Source organism: Pinus tabuliformis, chromosome 5_2 (genome assembly GCF_031772625.1).
Source record: "Pinus tabuliformis cultivar Carrire ecotype Pingquan chromosome 5_2, CPIR1, whole genome shotgun sequence".
Lineage (NCBI taxonomy): Eukaryota > Viridiplantae > Streptophyta > Pinopsida > Pinales > Pinaceae > Pinus > Pinus tabuliformis.
The window spans coordinates 439,248,635-439,267,615 of record NC_142306.1 but is presented as its reverse complement, the minus strand read 5'-3'; the positions used below and the strand labels follow the sequence as shown (position 1 = coordinate 439,267,615).

At 31.2% G+C, this 18,981-nt stretch overlaps 1 pseudogene; it reads right to left on the bottom strand.

The window, feature by feature from the left end:
• Positions 1–13,444: 13,444 nt before the first annotated feature.
• On the bottom strand, positions 13,445–13,923 carry LOC149159557 (antimicrobial peptide 1 pseudogene; annotated as a pseudogene).
• Positions 13,924–18,981: the final 5,058 nt, after the last annotated feature.

The following is an 18,981-nucleotide window of genomic DNA, read 5'->3' as shown; positions in this document are numbered from 1 at the left end:
GGTTTCAAAGTTCATTATGAACCCAGGGACCTCATGTACAAGGGACATGAACTTGTACATGAAATTTCAGAGAACTAGAGAACTATAATGGCATACAAAGGGATTTGTTTCCCAAACGTTATTGTTTCAAGAGGAGGAGAAAAATTGCATCAATGCACAAATAGAGTCACTTGAAAGGAAAAACAAGTTCCTTATCTCCCTCATTTCCTAGTTGGTTAAAAGGCAAGGAGGGGGGATTTTGTCATGAGCATCAGGAACATCCCAAAATTCTCCTATAAATATTTTTGATGAGGCATACTCTCATAAGCATGGACCTCATGTTTTATTTTTGGGTTTTATTTGTAGGTATTTCTAGGTCTATATAGTAGTGCCGACTTAGTTTCCCTCTAAGAGGTGGTCTAATTTTATCTTGGTAAACTATTAAAATCCTGCGTTTTCATCTTAGACAAGATAAAATATTTTGTATTATTGTCGAACATTTAGATGCTAGATTTATAGCTAATCTTAAACAGTGATTTTGTATATGATAACAAAATTAATAATTACCCATAAATATGAAAAGATTTAGAAGGTATATAATGATGTTTTTATTGGTTAATATATAAAAAATATTAACTTACAAAATTTTTAAAAATAAATATATCTTATAATAACTTGAAAAAATGTTTCAAATTAACATTTTAATATAAGAAAATGGCATTTTAATAACACAATAAATGTAATATAAATGAAAGAAATAATTTATAATATAACCTAATTTAAAAGAAGCTTACACATAAATACATTAACAAAATTTCTGATTTGGAATTTCCATACGTTATGTGATTAACATTTAGAACAATTTTCAATGTGGCGCCTCAATAGGTGATACAATTAATAAATTATAAATTATTATATAAGTATATTTAATAATATCAACTGTATTTAAAAATATATTAATATCATATTTCATATGAATTGGACAAATATTTATGTCTTTTTATACTATGCAGGCTAGATATTCTAGCATATATTTTAATATCATATTTCATACAAATTGATAAATATTCATGTCGTTGTATACTATGCATTGTAGATCTTTTAATTTATGTTTAATGGGGAAGCTGAAATCCAGGTTTTGATATATAAATATCATATTTCATACCAATTGGATAAATATTCATATCTTTTTTATACCATGCATTGTAGATATTCTAATTTATGTTTAATGGGAAGCTCAAATTTAGCTTTTGATATATAATTTTGATATTGATGATATATGTTATAATCAAATAATTAGGGTAATGATTTAAAATGGATTATTATACAATTTTTTATTATTTTGATATTTTATAGGTGGAAAAATTATAGCTATAAGTTCATTTTAAGGGAAGATTGTACTTCGATGGTTTGTGGTTCATAATTTTTTGGAGCACATTTGAGACCTTGAAAGATTGTTTTATGGGCTAGAATATTACAAACAAAGTTCGCAATCTCAGGTTGTTGTTTTTGGGAACTTTATAATGGCATTAATATAACCCCAATTAGAGTTCATACGTAGAAACTATGCATCTCACAGGTTGACCTATCCCATTAAGCACCATGACATGTAGTGGATTGAACATTTGTTCACATTACTCACACATGTTGAGATAATCATGTGTGGACTTTCAAGAAGATTCTAGAGGGTCCAAAACCCTAACAATAATTAGGGGTCGATGCATGTAAAACCCCAAACTACCTAACCCTAAATGGATATCAAGCCACATTAAATACTAGGTTTCTAGGATACGAAGAGGGTCAATTCTTGTTGTATTGTCTATTGTTCCATAATTGTAGAGAGAATTTAGGAGTGAGACATTGGAGTGGAATAGAGGAAATAGAAGATCTCGTAGCAACCTTATTTTCCATAGTGTCCATCAGAACTTTATTTTGAGTGCCTCTTTTTTCATAATCACATTTCATAACTAGGAAGAAAAGTGGATAACATAGGCTACACCTTCTACTTGGGTTTTCCCAGGGTACATTTTGTGTTCACTATGTGGATGATGTATTTTTTACACTGTTTCTTTCATTTTACTTCTCATTATTTTAATAATATTCATTTATTGACTAAGTAACAATTAATTTGAATATCAAGCAAAGCACTACATAATAATAGATTACATAAACTTGTAACATCTATTCTGATGAATTGTTCTAGTGGAATATTTGGGGTAGTTTATAGATCATATTAGTATTATATAAACTTTCTTTGGGTTTTTTGTGGGATGTTGTAGGATTCAGGAATTTGTGTAAAGTTTTAAAAACCTAGCCATGGTGGCTGAGTATAGAAATGATCCATAGTATGAGTTGGAATATAAAAAAGTGCAAGCACAATTCACTAAGATCTCTCACAACATGGCTATCCTTATGACAACACTAGAGAACAAGTATGGACCTTTAATTAGGTTTGGTAGCTATAACTCAAAATCTAGATTATATGAGAAATATCGAGAGAAAGCCCCATAAAATGAGTTGAAAAAAAGGTTAAATAAAGAGAGATCAAGCTCATGTGTCATTATTTCTTCTCAATCTCAATTTAAAGTGGAAGTAAAACTACACCCATAAACCCTTATGATGTCGTTAAGTTGATTTAATGTATGGAATAATTAGAAGTTTACTTCATTGCTCATAACATAGTAAAAGAGTAAATATTTTATTTTCTTGATTGAAGTTAGAGGGACATTCCCAAATGTAGTGGGAAAGTCATGTGAAGACACTTAAGTTGGATGGAAATCCCTTGTTAACTCTGTGGGGTGTGTTTAAAACAATCATTAAGTCCCAGTTCTTCCTTATTAGATGTGAAGAGGATCAATGGATCCATTGGCATTAGCCTAATAGAAATAAGGGTAGAGTATGCAAGAGTATAATAGAGAGGTAAGTTAGCACTCTATCATTCTAAAACATTTCATTGTGGAGTCTTGAACTACCCTACATATGACAAGAAACTCTATGCTTTGGTTCAAAATGTTAAGCAATAGAAGCATGATTTGATTGGTAAGGAGACCATCATCCACACTAATCACCAACCACTACAATATTTTGATCTATAAATCGTTGTGGCTATTTCACTAAAAAAGTTCACCACAAATTATTTGATAAAAGTACTGCAATCTTTACTGTGAATCATAATTAACTTTAGATGCATATTCTTTATTTATTGCTTTTATTCTTAAATAAATTAATTAACTAAAATGAGAGAATATAGAACATAAAGAAATGCACACACCCTCCATGATAGACACAAAATTTTCCCTAGGAACCCCTTATGAGAGAATACCTAATTATAAGATGAGGCTACTCTACTTTATTTCCTTTGTCATGTAAATATGTAATTAAGAAGGAAGAGACACTCTCTATGGAGTTACTTTATACATGAGGCTTGAAAGGATGCTGCATATCCTGAACTCCCTCTATTGTTCTCTCTAACTTGCCACTTCCATTTCTCTACTCAACTATTAGAAAAAATACAATAACATAGACTGGAAACCTTACTACTCTTAATGGCCCATGGACCAATAGCCATTTAGGGGTAACATTTTACTCCCCTAACCCTCACATAAAGCTATGGATTTGGACCTTATAGAGTGAAGGTCCATAGGTGGTTAGCCCCATATGCATGAGTAGTGGATGATAGCATATCATCCTCTCTATTGAGTATTGTGCTTTCATTTATGTCAAAGATAAGTGAAGACTAAGAAAGTTAAAGTTAAGGGTAGACCAAGATGTATGCCCAACTAAAGGTTAGGTAGTACTACAATATTTTTATAGAATTGACTAAGGGTTGCCATCAATGATAGAGGGGGAGATTGTTGGCAATATTGTTATCATTGATCTCAAAGTATGGGGGGGACTATAGTTGTCCAAGATAAATATTGCAAGATAAAGATTGTTGGAAATATTGTTTGGATACTCAGTTTTTTTATTGATGCCTAGTTTGGATATCCTATATTTGAAGGAATCTCTACTCTGATACATATATCAAATTGGATAATAAGATATATAGTTTAATATATTATCTTGAGACTTTTCCAACGGTATATGACACTCCCTCTAACTCCATAGGAATGACAAGGTATCAAATATTATGTTAGGTCAATCCATCTAGAAATTATAGATCGGCCCAACTAATTTTACAAGTCATCCCCATTTGTGAACGTATAAACACTATAAACAATAGATAGAGGATTGCATTTGAAGTTCATCTAAGAAACAAGAGATATAAGGTGCACAACAAAAGCTAGAGAATGTTGTTGGGGACTTAAAGGCGGAGCAAAAATGTGATTTGTGAAGTGAATGTCATCTTGGAATTTTTCTATAACTTTTCTTATGGGATTTTTAATACCGTGAAAATCAAAAGAAGTATAAGGGAGATCCTTTTGCACATGTAGTAGAAATTTTAGACTTTCGTTCGTTGTAATTTCAGAGATATGATCTAAGGAAGTTACAAATATTGAATGCTCTTGAAATTTTCTTCAAATAGGGTAGCTTGGAATTTTCACTATAACTTTTCTTATGGGATGTTTCAGATAGTGAAACTTGGAGGTGATAGAGTGAAGATCTTCATGTACCTTTGGTAGAAATTTTAGACTTTGTTTCACTCCAATTTTGGAGATATGTTATCATGAATTTAGGGTCCTTGAATTCTCTTGAAATATGCTTCAAATATGTTAGCTAAGGATGTTGAAAATAACAACAAGAAATGTTAAAAATAGAATCCAAAAATTCCAATTTAATTTGTCCTTGAATTAAATTGTGAATTAAAATTGTAATTCTTTTCTCACAACAACTTATAATAGTTAATGAAGTTAAGTTCACTTAATTAACTTAGGAATTTCGAGTTGGAAGTCTTTTGGAAGTCATGCATATGCTCTCGCTAAGTTTTAGGGGTCCAAGATGAGCTTATTTATGAGTTGTAATTAGATAACTCAGTTTACTGAGTTATGGTCGGTTAAATTAATTCTAGTTGTTTGTGGAACTAATAGAGGATTAGAAGTCAGTTGGTGCATCCACAAGTGTTACTCCAGTTAACTAAATACTTCCTCAACAGAAACTCATGCATGTCGATTCTGAGAAAGACCCAGTTGAGACTAGAGTGCAGGAATTGTGTACTATCAGTTGTATGATTCATTATGTTGTAAATATCATGCATGCAATAAGAGAAGGACCTAATTTTGGATTGTGCAGTTATGGATGAGGAATTTCCCTTTAAATACGGGCTAATTCTCTCATGAATTGTGTAAAGAATTAGAATATTGGAGGCTTGTAAATTTGGCTAAGTATTGGCCAAAGGAAGTTATCAGGCGGAGGATAGGAAATACTTGTGCAAGTTAAGCTCAAGGTTGAGCAGAGCATATTGTATTCATCTAAATTCTTTGACCAAGGGCACAAGGAAATAGGTACTTGGAGAGCAACAAAAGAGGCTAAGGTTTGGCTTGAGCTTCCTTGTGAGCAGGGAGATTGATGATACTGAGTGATGGGTTTGTTCTTTTGAGAACAAGCATTGTATTATCATATTATATTTTTTATTTAATGCAATATAGATAGTGGGGAGTTTTCAGTTGAGGCTTTCCCTGGATATTTATTGTGTTATGTGCCATTGGTGTTCTTCCTCTTGTTGATTATTGTTTTCATCGATCTATTGGCTTCCGCTGGTTGAAAGTAGAAGTAGATTCTTATCTTGTGCTTTAGTAAATTACATGAGCTTGTGAATCTATAGGATTCTCCACATGGTATCAGAGCTCGATTTGTAGAAATATTCTAAATGGTATCAGAGCAATATTTTTTTTTGGGCCGAGAGTTTGCAGAGCAGATCTGAAATTTTTTTGCAAAATTTTCAGAAACAAATAGCATATCTAGATTCCTTGCAAAAAAATACGCAAATTCAAAAAACAAATCGGCCGAATCGGAGTTCGGATGAGGGATACAACGTTGATTTAAAATCAACTCTTCTTCTAGAAAATTTCGTGGCAGCGAGAGAGATGAAACAGATTGGTGTGCTAGCCAAGAACCTGTACACACTTGAGGTACAACATGCATGTAAAGCCTTGATGAGCAAGGAAAATGTTAGAGACTTGGTGGTTGAGAGGGAGTGTAAATTACCTCTCAACATGTAGCCCGAGAAGACACGGTCTCAGAAGCAGTCTCAAACAATTGTGGAGCAACCACAATTGGAGAAGTCGAGAGGAGACTAAGTGAAGGAATCCACCCATGCAGAGACCTCCAGTAGGGGGAAGTTTCGAACCAAGTGGGCTGAGGGAGCACATGCAGCCATACCTCCAGGTGTGAGGTGGGGCGATGTGAAGTGATACTCCCAAGAGGGATAAAACTGGGTAGGGTCCATTGAGAGGTTTTATCTCATGGATCATACCTTGCTACGTGAGCCCAAAGTACATTGTAGCAAGAGGAATCAATGGCGATTGATGCAGTAATAGATCAGAGCGACAGAGGCTAAAGCAGTCAGATATTGAAGAGCGCACAGAAGGGTTGACAACAATGCAAAAAGTTAGAGTCTGCAAAAGCACAGAGTTTTCAGTCAGCAGGGGAAATAACAGTTAGATACTTTGATGACAGATGCATCATACTGATTCAGGTTGGATGTCTTTTTTGTTTCTGAAGTTGTTGTAGTAACAACACTAGAGAGAAGTGTTGCATGCAAAAAATTCCAAAGGTTCACGATCAGGATCGAGTTGAATTCATTTTCTTGTTGCGAGGGAGTGATGAAAATAGCAACAAGAAATGTTAAAAATAAAATCCAGAAATTCCAATTTAATTTGTCCTTAAATTAAATTGTGAGTTAAAAGTGTAATTCTATTCTCATAACAACTTGTAATAGTTAACTAAGTTAAGTTAACTTAATTAACGTAGGAATTTCGAGTTGAAATTCTTTTGGAAGTCATGTATATGTTCTCCCTAAGTTTTAGGGGTCCAAGATGAGTTTATTTATGAGTCGTAATTAGATAATTCATTTTACTAAGTTATGGTCGGTTAAATTAGTTCTAACTATTTGTGGAACTAATAGAGGATTAGCAGTCAGTTAGTGCATTAGTGCATCCACAAGTTTTACTCCAATTAACTGAAGATTACCTCATTAGAAACTCATGCATGTAAATTTTGAGAAAGACCCAGTTGAGACTAGAGTGCATGGATAGTGTACTATCATTTGTATGATTTACTGAATTGTAAATATCATGCATGCAATCAGAGAAGGACCTAATTTTGGATTTTGCAGCTCTGGATGAGGAATTTCCCTTTAAATACGGGCTAATTCTCTCAAGAATGGAGTAAAGAATTAGAAGCTTGGAGGCTTGGAAATTTGGCTAAGTATTGGCCAAATGAATTCATCAAGCAGAGGATAGGGAATACTTGTGCAAGTTGAGCTCAAGGTTGGATAGAGCATATTGTATTCATCCAAATTCTTTGACCAAGGGCATAAGGAAATCGAGGCTTGGAGAGCAGCAGAAGAGGCTAAGGTTTGGTTTGAGATTGCTTGTGAGCAGGGAGATTGATCAGACTAAGTGTTGGGATTGTTCTTGTTAGAACAAGAATTGCATTATCATCTTGGATTTCTGATTTAATGTAATACAGATAGTGGGGGGTTTTCAGCTGAGGCTTTCCCCAGATATTTTTTTGAGTTATGTGCCATTGATGTTATTCCTCTTGTTGATTACTATTTTCATCAATCTATTGGCTTCCGCTGGTTGAAATTAGAAGTAGATTCTTGTCGTGTGCTTTGGCAAATTGCATGAGCTTGTGAATTAAAGGATTTTCTACAAAGGATTTCATTATACCTTTTTTTATGAGATGTTTTAAAATTTGAAATTTGGAGGAGATAGAGAAAATATCTCTTGGTACATATGGTAGAAATTTTAGACCTTGGTTTACAATAATTTCATAGATATGCTCTAAAGAAGTTTAGGTTCTTGAATGCTCCTGCAATATGCATCAAATAGGTTAGCTTGGCATTTTCATTATAACTTTTTTTGTAAGATATTTCAAACTGTGAAGTATGGAGGAGATAAAAGAGAGTTAACCAGGTACCTTTAGTGGAAATTTCAAACCTTGGTTCCCTATAATTTTGAAGATATGTTGTAATGAAATTAGGGTTCCTAAATGCTCATAAAATATACTACAAACGAACTAGCTTGACATTTTTTTATAACCTTTTTCTAATATTTTTTAGACTATGAAATCTAGAGGAGATAGAGGGGAAATCTCTAAGTACGTGTGGTAATTTTTTTTACTTAGGTTTGCTATAATTGCAGAGATATTTCCTATGGAAGTTAGGGTTACTGAATAGTCCTAAAATCAACTTCAAACATGTCAATTTGAAATTTGTGTTGTAACTTATTTTCTAGGACATTTTAGACTGTGAACATTTCAGAGACATGAGGAGACATACATAAGTGCCTCTAGTTAACATTTTAGAATCATGGTTACAAAATTAGATACGTGGAATGTTGTACAAGCATGTTTTTGGAAAGAGGCCAAAAACAAAAAGTTTTTAGAGAAACAAACCTGGTGAAGCTAGAAGCAACAAGTAGACCTAGTGAAGATTTTAGCAACTAACAAACTTGGTTAGGATAGAGGCAACAAATAAACTCAATGAACTAGGTTGACGCCGATGAATATCTTACAATAAAGGGGATTGGTATCTCTTGTAGGTTTGCACATACAAATATTGCACCAGAGGGGATTAATGTCACATGTAGGTTTGTTCCTACAATATTACAATGAATGGGATTGGTGTCTCTTATAGGTTGGTGCGTATGAATCTTGTAACAAAGGGGATTGGTTTCTCCTATAGGTTGGTGTCTGGAAATCTTATATTAATGGGGATTAGTGTCTCATATAGGTTGGTACCTATAGATCTTATAGGAAGGGGGTTGGTGTCTCATGTATGTTGATGCCTACAAAACAAGTTAGTGTTAGTGCAACACAATGCACTTTCTCAAACTTTCTTTTAATATGAGGAATAATAAATTTCTAAAATAATATTGAATAAAACAGTTTTATAACAAGAAGAAATCAAAATCTTGTAAAATAAAAGCATGATTACTTTTTCATCTAACCAAAATTATAACATATAACAAACTTGCAAAAATTAAAAAATAAACCATAAACAATATAAACTCTAATAATCTAAAAAGTTAAATATATTTTTCAACATAAATTTGAAAAATTATAATGTAAATACATTTTTTTATCTAGATATCTTTTATTAACATTATTATTAAAAAAAAAATGATTTATCCCGCATCTACTAATAATTTGTTTGATAATATTGGACACATCTCATAATTTTCCATTGAGTGATATTCCCTCTCAAATTCCATATAATCTTGTGTTCTTGAAAGTGTGTTTTCATTTTCCTTAAAAATATGGCTTCGGCCAGTTTTGTATTCTTGCTTTTTTAACTTTACTTATTTTAATGATTTAAAAGCTAATATAATTAATTTAAAATAATTTTTTTAAATATATTAATAAAATAAAATTTTTTAATAAAAATTATTATAAACTTTTTCATGCCATTATTTTATATTTCTTAGTTTCTCTAATTAAGTTTTATTTTTATATATTTTAATTTGTATAATTAAATAAAATTTATTAATCTATCATGTTATTTGAGTGATAATCAAATTTTATAGCTCAAAAAAATATATCTTAAAACATAGTATTATAGAAGAGAATTCATTAATATTCTTTATTTTAACTAAATCTAATTGAATGTAGGGATGACAAAAGGGGAGAGGTTTTTTATAGCTCCTAAAAAATCAAAGTTATTTATGGGGTTTAGGGAAGATGACAAATAATTATGCATAAGCTTATGGTTTACTCTAAGATATTTTTCTCGCCAAAGAATTTCAGATCTCCTCTCATTGTGTTGGGTAACTCTCTTTTATTAGTTTAGTGTTTGGTCAGAGAGTTTACATCAAAAACGTCTAGGACACCTAAAATTTGAAGTTTAACAACTATAATCTGGATTTACAAAAATCATTGCCATATTTTCTTAAAATATGACCAGAATTTCCATAACTTTCCGGGCAATTCCCCCAGCTAGTTAGAATACGACAAGAGTTTTCACCTAAAAACAAAAGATGAATTTCAATTACATTCTAAGAAATAATAACCAAGAAACAAATAAATGTGTCAACTAAAATTACATTTTGAAATTTAAAAAATTGATAATTAATGATCAATTAAAATTATCATCCCTCCTTCATAAATTAAACATTAAAATATCAATCCAAACACTTTAATTTCTAGACATGAACAATCCAATGAGTCTGGAGAAATAGGTTGTCCAAAAACTTTAATGTCTAGACATGAACAATCCAATGAATCTGGAGAAATATGTTGTGCAGGACAAATAACTGAAAGCGCAGCGAGACAAGAGAACCGTGGGAGGAACAAGAGGTTGAAATTAGCATTAACTCAGGTCCTTAAAAGAAGACGGGTCAGTTGTACCTCTGGGGGACCCGAATTTAGTGGCCATTGGGCGTATAGTGCTTTTCATGCATTTGGCTGGATTCTAACTAAAATTTTGAAACTTCAAAAATTTAAAATAATTATAAAAATTAATCAAACTATATTATTTTTTTCCGACACAAATTTCCATATGCGCCTTTGACTTTTATTGCACGAGCCCAAAGTTTTGGTGGAGTTTTAAATAAATTAGGTATTAAATAAAAAAAATAATGTAAAATATAATAATAAAAAATAATTTGTTGTAATAAAAAATAAATTTGTTATAAAGTAATTAGAAATAAAAATGTGTGAGTAAAATGTTTAAATTTTATATTTTCCAAAAATATTTTAATTGATGATTTAAATAAATAATTTGAAAATTTATGTTAATTAATTTGTGTAATCAATTTTATATATATTTTTACAAAGAAAAAATGTTAAAAGAAATATTTTAATGTTCTATATAAATCATTATTTAATGTGGGTTGTCAATAAAATATTTTAATACAAATTAATATTGACATATACTTAAAAATATATTAATAATAAAAAAAAATTGTTGATAAAATGTACATGTTATATAAAATATTTTAATGTCAATTATGTATATGTTATATATCATTTTAGAAAAAATATGTATATATCATGAGAACATAAGTTTTTCTGGTTAAAATGTTTATTTGGTCTTATATATACTCTATAGAGTATTCAAAAATATAATTTAAACAATGAAAAATTACGCATAGCATTTGCACTCTCGGCTCATATTAGCTCTGTACTTAAGATGGATCTAAGATGAGTGTTAGACAACACCCTTCTATTTTCAAATTTGACCTTTGTTGCATGGCTTTGAATTTCTCTTCCAATAAGTAAGTTGTGGACATGAGATTGTTATACTTCATTGTAAAACATAATTATTGATGTGAAAAATGAAATTTATTATTGAAATTAATAGTGATTTAATTCTAAAATTATAGTTAATAGTAATTTAATTCTAAAATTCTGAAAGTAAGCTTCCATGATCCATAATGTTTAAAATTGTTTTTTCTGATTAATCACATCACTTTTTCTTGTTTTGAATTAAACATCCAACCCCCTGATTCATCATCATGAATGATAAAGTAAATAAAAACATTTTAAAATTATTAGAGATTTTTTGTTTAAAGAAAAAAAAATTATTTCTCACAATAATTAATTATTAAAAGCTATTTAATTATCAAATTTACAAAAATATATATATATATATACTCTATTGGATTTTGAATTTACAATTTCTTAAAATACATATGCCCTATCTCTTAATTGACCACTTAAAATTACCATACCCTTCATTTGAAAAGTGAATTATCTTTTAAATCACTATCAACATTTCCACATCTTTATGTTCAATGTCATATTTTTTTAAGAATTCATTATTACACTTTTACATCATAACTATGTCTAAATTCAATTTTTTAAAAGGAATTCTAACCTCTCACAGACATAGAAGGAGGCGGAAACGTATGGCCGTTGGCACAAGCCAGCCCTCCGCATTAACCTTTTAGCTTTTACTCCATTGTACATCGAATGCCACCCTGATGGAGTTGCAAATACAAGCCTGCACGACTGCTTAGAAAAATGGAGAGTGGATTTGGTGATTGAGGCCCAACATGCGAGCAATTAATACAGCATGCAAGGTGACACTAAGAATGCTGCATTTAATTTCATGGAATGCTGCTGTCATAGGAGGCTCCTTATTTGGTAACTATTCTCTGAGACATATGTGTTCTGCATCCATGGCTGTTTGATTGTTGTGCTGTAGAGTGGTATTCCTGGATTTGTTGCTGTAGAGTGGTATTCATGGGTTTGTTGCCGTAGAGTGGTATTCATTGTATTCAATAGAAGAAATTGGGTTTGGAGTAGCTTTTAGATATATAGAGTTTTGTCTAGAATTAGATTGCAGAATTTATGGAAATTGAATGAAAACCAAACCTCGATAAATAACCATTAGACTACAACCTCGAAACTAAACTAACCTAATAATTACAATTAATTGCTTTTGTAACTAAAATAAAACACTAAAAAAAAACCAGGGATGATTCACTTCCAACACCAAGATGAAAAAGTACGCAGCAACAATAACCACAACATTCTATGTCATGACCTCCTATGAGAAAAGGTGTAGTATTCAAGAGCTTGAAAGGACCAGAGCTGCCTAGCAAATGATTGAGAAAGTTCAGATGGAAATTGAGGTTGCAAAATTAATTAGGAACCCAGCCACCTCACGTACAAGGGACATGTAATTTCAAAGTATTAGATAACTGTGTTGGCATACAAATTGGTTTTTGTTTATTCACGGTAAAATAATAACTGTTTAAAAAAATTAATAATTAGTATAAATGAAATGTTTTGAATATTATTACTATTATCATCATCTAATTTTAACGTTACTGTCAAACCAAGTATCAAATTAGTGTATAAGATTTCTAGTTTATGGGATAAAGGACCCCACAACTCTATATGACTATTAGTAATCCAAATACAAATTATGTTTTTTTAGTAGAGCAGTGAAATTAACAGTCTGATTAATGAGAATTAATAATACTAATTGATTCAAAATTAATTATTTAAAAATAATGAGTTATTTTTTAAAGTTATATTGAGGTAATTTAAGGTAAGAATGTTAACTTTATCTAAACTTAGAAGGACTACATCTTCATCATATCCAATATATCACCACAAATTTGGAAAGACTACATCTTCATCATATCTAATATATCACTACAAATTTGGAAACACTACATCTTTATCATATCGAATATATTACTACAATCTAACGAGGAATTAAACCCATGACTTCACATAACAGAGTGCCTTAACAAAACAAATATATTACTACAATCTAACGGGGAATTAAACCATGACTTCACATAACAGAATGCCTTAACAAAACACACAATGATCCCTTATCCAACACTACTCTAATATATAAAAATAAAAATGCTTCGCTAAAAAAAATTGCTTCGAATGCTTGCTACTTAGCACTGAATGAAAAAACTCTTCCAACCGAAACCTCCGCAATCTTTAACGCTGACGTTGCCAGAGAAACTGGTGTGGGGAGGACCATTGCAGAGCTCGGTGTTGTAAGCGGCCGCAGTCTGCCCTTCATACACGAACTCGTATCCTCCGCGAAATTTGTCGTTGATATTTGAACACCCACAATTGGTGTATCGAATTGTCTGGTTATTACACCCTGCCGATTCCCACGCAATGAAATAGCTGCCTTTCGCAGGCTGGGCGGTTAATAAAATGAGGCATACCGAAACAAACATCATGTAGGTGAAGCGCTTGATCTCCATGGCACCTGATTCTGGACACGCGCAAAAATTTAAAGAAGACGGTAGCGAATTGTGCCTTCGGGAAACCTGAATTTATAGTGGGCATTACGCCATAATACCTTTGAATGGATGTTTTTTTAATAGGTTTAATTGGATTGGAGACTGAAAGTGGTTACAGCCCCATTTAGTTGACCTCGTCCTCGCCCCTGTTCATCGAATATTTTGGGTTGCATCCGCAATCGACATAAAGATGTCAAAGTGTACGCGGGTTTGCTGGGTGGCTGGACTTCGTCAGATACGCGCGCTTGGCATTTCTTGCACAGCTTTTAAATTTATGGAGTCCATCAAATTATATATAAAGTCTACGCAGGCTCGATTCCGTTCTATTTACGCGTTTGACATTTTGTGCATCCATGAATCTGGAGCGGAGTAGGTTAAGATGTGGACAGGTAGGGTGAAAATTGAAAGACAAGGTTATACATCATTTTAGAGATCCATCAAAAACATCTTGTACAAGCCATTTTCTTATAAGATCCATCAGAACATCTTGTATATATTGCCTCAATATAATATAGTGTTTTTTTTCCTTCTGAAAAAAATCATTCTAAAGAGAATAATTCTTGATTTCATCAAACTATGTTGAAAATCTAAAACCGGTAATTACGTTCAAAATAAGAATGAAAACGTAATTAAAAATAAAATAAAAAAATTGAAAACGTAATTAAAAATAAAATAAAAAACTGTTGTTGTATTTTTTTTCATTAAAATACAATGAAATTAAAATTATGGGAGTCAATTTTTTTATAAAATTGTTGATGTTTGTTTTTAATTATTTAATTAATTTTTTATGAAATTAAAAAGAAAGGAAGTCAAAATTTCTATAAAATTGTTGATGTGTTTTTTTAATGTAAATGAAATTAAAATTATGGGAGTCAAATTTTTTATAAAATTGTTGATGTTTTTGTTTTTTGTTTTTAATTATTTAATTAATTTTTTATGAAATTAAAAAGAAAGGAAGTCAAAATTTCTATAAAATTGTTGATGTGTTTTTTTTAATGTAAATGAAATTAAAATTATGGAGTCAAATTTTTTATAAAATTATTGATGTTTTTGTTTTTAATTATTTAATTAATTTTTTTATGAAATTAAAAAAAAAAAGGAAGTCAAAATTTCTATAAAATTGTTGATGTGTTTTTTTAATATAATGTTATGATAGTAATTATAAAATACAAATTGATTTTATGATGCAAAGGAAGGAAGCTCCATAATCCCATAACACAAATTGATTTCATGATGAGATTATAGAGGATAAAATCAATGTTTTTGGTATTGTGTTTTTTTAAATAACTTTGGGTTTTGTTTGATTTGCTTTTATTATTTTTCAAATGGTTTGTTCACCTTTATAATTTGCTATTATTAGGGCATTTTCTTGTTTAATTGGAGGAAATTTTTAGCTTATTGCCTTGTTTTGTTGTTGTGGTCAAGGATTATGGGTTTATATGAGAGGAGGTTGTAGAGTTATTAAGGGTTTATTGGTTGAATGTCAAGAGTAAATTGAACTGTGTTATTTTGTTTTCCAATATTTAATATATAGTGTTTTTTTTAAGAAATTTCTAAAAAACATCTTTGGAAATATATCGAATGTAAACTATATTTGGTTGTGACGTATTGTATTGCATTGTTTCATTGAAATATATCGAATGTAAACTATATTTGGTTGTGACGTATTGTATTGCATTGTTTCATTGAAATATATCGAATGTAAACTATATTTGGTGTATATGGTGACAGCACATTGCAACAATATTTATTTCCATAAAACACATCGAACTTGTTAAAAAATTCCATCATTGTGATATAATGTGTATCACACCTAAAACACCTTTAGTCATAAAAACCACATAATTCCAGAATTTCTAAATTGAGGCTTTTGTAAGTAAATTTAATTTAAAATTCATCTTCTTGATCCATCACATAGGGAACACAAATTGATTTCATGATGTAAAAGAAGCTCCAATGAGACTATGGAAGCTAAAGTCAATGTTTGGGTATTGTGTTTTTTTAAATAACTTCGGGTTTTGTTTGATTTGTTTTTATTATTTTTCAAATTGTTTGTTTACATTTGTGGTTTGGCATTATAAGGGCATTTTCTTGTTTAATTGGAGGAAATTCTTAGCTTATTGCTTTTTGTTGTTGTGGATTATGGGTTCATATCTGAGGAGATTCTAGAGTTATTAAGGGCTCATTGGTTGAATGTCAAGGGTTGATTGAATTGCGTTATTTTGTTTTCTAATATTTAATATATGGTGTTTTTTTTAAGAAATTTGTGAAAGAACTCCTTTGAAATATATCGAATGTAAACAATATTTGGTTGTGACATATTATATTGCTCCAAATGTTCATCTATGGTGACATAGTACATTGCAACAATGTTTATTTCCATGAAACACATCAAACTTGTTAAAAAATTCCATCATTGTGATATAGTGTGATCACACCTACAACACCTTTAGTCATAAAAACCACATAAATACAAAATTTCTAAATTGAGGCTTCTGTAAGTAAAGTTAATTTGAAATTCATCTTCTGGATCCATCACATAAAGATTATTATTGTTGACGATCCAACAAGTGAAATTCATCTTTAAGACAAATAGATGAACCACACTTCTTGGTTCGAAACGTCGACAATAATAATCTCTATGTGATGGATCTCGAAGATTAATTTTAAAATTCCAAAATTTCCTTAATTACAACTTATCACATCACGTGAAAGGCTTTGTTAAAAGGAAGACATCAAAATTTCTTGCATTATGACGAAGTGTGTATTAGACCTAAAATATCATTCACCATTAGATAGCACATCACTCAATTTCCTTTGTTACAACATATTGCATGGCAGAAACACATCTTTCTAAGTGACACATCAAACTTTCAAGAACTTTCCTTGTGATATATCCTCTCACTTCAATATATTTTTCATTGTCATGACATATTACATCATACTGAAGTTTCTTTCCATGTTGCAAATGACAGTTACACAAGGTTTCCTTTACCATGACATAGTCTATATCCCATCTAGAATGCCTTTGATTGGAAAGAGTGCATCATTCTAAACTTTTGATTGCCACAACATATCGTTTCAAGGAAAAGTGTGTGTCTGTGTGATAGAATGTGCTTTCCCAAACTTTCCTTTTGTGCGAGGAAGGAAAATTTCTACATGGGTATTTTGTAAAGTGGTTTTAATAATGAGAGGAAAGCAAAATCATGTGAACTGAAAGTGTGGCCACTAATTCATTTACCATCCACCAAAATACATGGAAGTTTTTGGAAAATCATTTGGAAAAATTGCAAAGAGACCAAAAGGAACCACAATATAAATATCATTGATCTACTAGGTTGAGTAAGTGTACTTCTTCAAGATGGAGTTTGAAAGATTATAGTGTAAAGGAGCTCTTGATTTAAATGTTTCATTTCATGATTATTGAAGAAGAGATTTCTAGCATTATTTTTTTGGATTTTGTATCTTCCCCATATCTATCAATGGCCAATTGAGTGGTAAATCATTGCCACATCTCACATCCATAAATTTTCATCTTTTTATCATACACTATCATAGAAACATCATGATTGGTCAAAATGTTAAGGTGTCTCAAAGACTAACTTTTGTTAACTAAAAGTGACTATGGTTGACTTTCATGATTGAATTTGGTTGAATAGAGAGCACAATGATTAACTATGGTTGATTATAGGTTGAATTTGGTTAGCTTTCATTACGAATGAGTGGCTACTAATGATGATGGTTTCCTATGGTTGATGATGTTGATTATATTACAACATAGTTGATTGTGGAAAAAGAGTTTTTGTTAGTACGACACAATGCACTTCCTCAAACTTTCCTTTAATATGAGAATGTAAGTATTCTAATATGGTATTGAGTAAAGTGGTTTTAATAACAATAGGAAACCAAAATCTTATAAAATGAAAGCATGGTTTTTTCTTCATTTAGTAGGTACCAAAATACATGGAAGTTTATGGACAACCATAATCATCGCATATAAAAAACTTGCAAAAACAATAAAAATAAACCATAAACATCATAAATATCGATAATCTAACAAGTTGAGTGAGTATACTTCTTTAATATAATTTTGAAAAATTATAATGTAAAGACAGTTTTTATTTCAATATCTTTCATTAACATTATTATTAACAAAAATGCCTATCAAATTTTTATATTGTATGCTTTATCACACATCTACTAATAATCAATTTGATAATATGTAATAGCCCCAACTTATAAATATTTTATTTACCTTTTTATGAATTTACTTTTATGGACTATGGGCCCATGTTGGGTGCTAAATATGCAAGTGTGATGTATATAAAATGTCCTTACCAATTTTGATAATAATAAAATAATAATAATTGCATTTGGTCAGTCATGTGACTATAGTGGGTAAAAAGATGCAAAAGAGAATTTTCACACCCCGAGCCATTAGAAGACAGTTAGGGAAATCTTAAGAAGGGCTCCGGGTAGAGGAGTTGCTATCTAGATTCCTCTTCTGAAGAGATAGAGTATATTAGTTTGGGAAAAAATGGGGGCTGGCCACGAGGGTGAGAGGTCGAGGCAATCTTTGTCTTGGAGCCTGGTAGGAGGGGGCCCAAGTAGACAAGTAGTTGTGGAATTACATTCCTCAAGGATAGGATGATATATTGAGGAGGGTAGGACACTACCAGGAGGAATCATTTGTGGACGAGGAAGGGTCTCTATCAGAAAACGTTGTTCTAGGTGTGAAAGTTGGCTCGAGGAGGGGGGGGGCATGCAGGGGGTCTGGCAAAGGTGTCAATTCACGTTGGTTGGGTGGAGCATGTTTCCATCTATTGTGGTTTGTAGTATACCAAGTAACTTATGCAGATAAGTGAACTAAAGACTTCATGATGCATCTTGTTTTTGTTCTTATTTATGTTTATATTTCTATGTAATATCATGTACTGTAATCATATAGTTGAGAAAAAATCAATATATAAAATTGAAGCTATTTATTGGGGTTAGGTTAGTCACTCAAATAAAAGAACGAATTAAGAGTCCTTCATCTTGAGGGTGACATTCCTTCACCCTGGACCATAGGTCTACGGACTATTACAAGCCCTGGTGTAGGCCCGCATAGCCCACC